The following is a 3,831-nucleotide window of genomic DNA, read 5'->3' as shown; positions in this document are numbered from 1 at the left end:
ATCCGGTGGGTCCCTACTGTTAGGTGGTGGAATAATTATTTTGCGCGTAATAAGGAGCCAATTCCTTGCGGCTGCCCTGGACCTAACTGTCAGCCTATCAACGTACAGTACTCCTCCGATGGAAGTCGTTCCTTGACCATGTTGACCACACCGCGCCGAGAGCACCCGGGCGATGGACTACGGCTAGGCCTAGGAAAGGGACGACATGGAGCCGGGGAAGATGCGACAGTGGATGCCCACGCGTAGAGGAGTATGAGGGTTCACTGGTTCGGGTGCGGTGTGAGGCTGCCGTCACCGTAGAATAACATGGGGTGTGGGTGGGTAGAGGGATGGCCTGGCCAGCGGTGGGAGTAGTAGGGGGCGGTGAGGCCTCCGCGACATCACAGCCGGCCACGGGAGGCAGGAGCACGCGGCACGACCGCGCTGCTTTGGGCGACTGGAGCAAAGAGACCAGAGGTTGAAGAAGCACTACGGCCGTTGGATGGACATCATACGGTCACTAGAGCTAGAATCATTCATATTGACTAAGTTGACAAAGCCCTCCGTCCCCGTCAACTTAGTTGGCCCACAAGTCAGCCTCCCACTATGATGGGTCCCAGCTAGCAGGGGGTATTCATTTTTTTGTGCGTTATAAGGAGGCACTTCCTTGCGTGTGAAGATATAGCTAGTGGGTCCGACCTGTCAGCGGGGGAACATTTTTTTTCGTGAAATACAGAGGCCCTTCTGGTGGGTCCCAGCTGTCAGGTGGAGGAATCATTATTTTGCGCGTAATAAGGAGGCATTTCCTTGCGTGCGGCTGTGGACCAAGCTGTCAGCCTCTCCACGTAGAGTCTACTTCTGATGGTGTCGTTTGTTGACCATGTTGACCACGCCACGTCGAGCGCATCCAAGGTGGTGGACGACGGCGAGGCCCCGGACAGCAACGAGCCGGAGATGGGAAGATGCGGGAGTAGAGTCGCAGACGGAGAGGTGTACGAGGGTTAACTGGTTCTGGTGCGGTGTGGTTCGGCAGTCGGTGGAGAAGAACAGGAGGTGTGGAGGGGTGGAGGGATGGCCTGGCCAATGATGGAGTAGCGCTTCACAGTGAAGCGTTCTAAGCAGAGCTGCTAGAAGTAGGAGGCGGGAGGTGGTCCCGGCGGCGCTGGAGGAAGAAGACGAGAGATTGAAGATGGATGCCGGCTGTTGGATGTAAATTCAACGGCTAAAGATGTCAGAATCATTTGTTGACTAAGTTGACAACGACTTGCGTTGGCTTCGACCTATTGGCCCACATTTCAGCCTCCAAAAATGTGGCACGTATTCATCCCATTTTTTCAGAATTTACAGTCTTTATTTTGCGGGGTAGAATTTACAGTCAATTTGATCTTTTTGTTTTGAATTACAGTCCATTAGCTGGGCTGGGTGAACAAATAATGTAGCGTCCATGCGGTCCATTTATTTTTTCCCTAAAAAATTACAGGCCATTTGCACTTTCTCGAAATATACGATTTTGCTGGGCTGATTCTAATTATAATGTTGGGTTGGCCAACAATGTTATCAAAAAATAAACAGGCGCTGAGCATTTTGTTATAAATATATTTAAATAATAAGTGATTTATTATTACATTCGTCCTTAAATCTTACCAAGCTTTTGTACACAATCACTAGGATTTTCGTGCCAAAAAAATCCAGGATTTTATTGTTAAGAAATTATTTTTATAAGTTAATAAGGTGTGGGATATTGTTTTCTTACATATGTAAGTATCTGTTAAATATATGATGACAATAAAAATAATATGTAATAACATATAAAATAATTTAAATATATATAAGATAGTTAGAAGGGAAACGTAAGTTGGACCAGGCGTTCATATTCTTATATAGAAAAATAGAACAGACCTCTCCATTCTCTTCAAAAAATACATAAATTGGGCTGCCGATGTTTCAGGAAAAAAACCTCGGATGGGAGGTACATAGGCCGGTCGATACATGACGGCCCTCAAAAAAATACAAACCGGCATGTCGTGGGCTGCACATGTTAAAAAAGAAAGCCTAGACGGGACAGCCCAAAACCTAGATGATACTTGCTGCCCAAGTGATAATAAATGATACCTGCCAGCTCCCTGGCTTTGTTGTGAATTTATCTCCTATAGTAACTACGTTGAAGCACCTAAAAAAATGTAACTATGTTGACAAACCCGTGGGCCCCAACGTCAGTATAGCATTAGGAGGAAGTATTTTTTCGATGAGGCACTTTCTTGCGTACGGCCATAGACCTGGTGGGTCCCGACTGTCCGCCTCTCCATGTACAATCCTCTCCAGATTCCTCTTGTTTGTTCAGCATGTTCACAACGGCAGACAGCGGCGTCGCAGCGAGCGCACAAAGGCACAGGAGGGGATCCGACCACCTGAGGAAGTGCCTTATTAGTAACGAAACTACTGAACTAGCCTAGTGGCCAAGTGACACTACCCGACAGCTGTTTCGCCCGGGTTCGATTCCACCTGTGCAGGGAAAATATCTCCATTTTTTGTTGCCTCTGCCTTCATTGACATGTGGGTCCCCATTGTCATCTACACACACCACGTCTAACACATGCCAAAACTTCATCCCTCGTTTTCTCTGTGTTTCGCACACTCGACATTGTGTGGGCATTTTGAAAATAGCATATCTTTTTGACTGTGCATCATATGAAGATGTGCTATGCATGAATGTTGATCAACATGATGTTAACTGGCTGGTAGTTCCATTTTCGACCATGAATAAAACTTCCAACATGATGTTAACCCTGTTTGAAAAGACCGTGTTAATATAAATGCTCTGCCTCTGAAAGTTACAGTTTGTTATCTGAAACTGAGCTTGCAGTTTCTAATCTGAAACTGAAACTTGCAGTTTTTTCTCTAAGAATCATAGTCTGCACTTTTATACTCCTATGGAACTACATTTTTTTAAGTGCTAAAAATAGATCTCAAGAATTCATAAAATACTTCATATGCTCAATACTGCAAATCTGAAATTCAAAAGACATTCATATCTGAAAGTACTCTCAAAATACACAACACAAAATACAATTCACAACCTGCAAATACTGACAACCCTAAGCTCCTCCTGACAATTCACAACCTGCCCGACTATTGGCCTGGGGGGCAGTCCCCTCCCATTCCTCGGCGGCAGAAAGCCGCCCCGTGAGACGATGTGAATGGCGAGGGAGAGGATGGCGGGGAAGCATCGTCAGACCAACTGCTTTTCTCCTCTTGCAGTTGGGTTCGGTCGACGAAGACTCCACCGGCTCCCTCTGGCACGACACCCTCACAATCGGCACCCTGTAGATGCTCGATCCTTCAATCTCTGGTGGCTGCTCCATCTGAGGTCGATATTCCCACCATCGCTCCCTCACGATCGGATTCGGTGAATCTGTTTGCTCCATGGCCCAGAGGAGCAACTCTATGTACTCCCGTGTGACTCCCTCCGGGAGTATCGCCACCTTTTCGCTCTGTTGCAGATATTTGGGCATGGATGTCGCCATCGCCGCTAGTTGGTCCTTGTTGTCAAACCAAGACTGTATCTCCAACATCCTAGCTAGTTTCACAGGGTCGACGTCTGCGATCCTCACGTATCAGTTGTACTCCTCCATCGATCTACTTCTCCACAGCACATTCACTCGCCGGCGGTGGTTTTTGAATGGAAGAGGAGAGGTGCAACACTGGTTTTGGATTAGAACGGGAGAGGAGCGACGCTGGTTTTGGATTGGAACAGGAGAGGAGGGACGGTGGTTTTGAAATGGAAGAGGATAGAGCGGCACTGGATTTAGATTGGAATAGGAGAGGAGCGGTGGTGGTTTAAGAGGAGAAGAG

This window comes from Triticum dicoccoides, chromosome 2B (genome assembly GCF_002162155.2).
Source record: "Triticum dicoccoides isolate Atlit2015 ecotype Zavitan chromosome 2B, WEW_v2.0, whole genome shotgun sequence".
NCBI classification, from domain to species: domain Eukaryota; kingdom Viridiplantae; phylum Streptophyta; class Magnoliopsida; order Poales; family Poaceae; genus Triticum; species Triticum dicoccoides.
The sequence above is the reverse complement of the archived record's forward strand: the minus strand, read 5'-3'. Positions refer to the sequence as shown.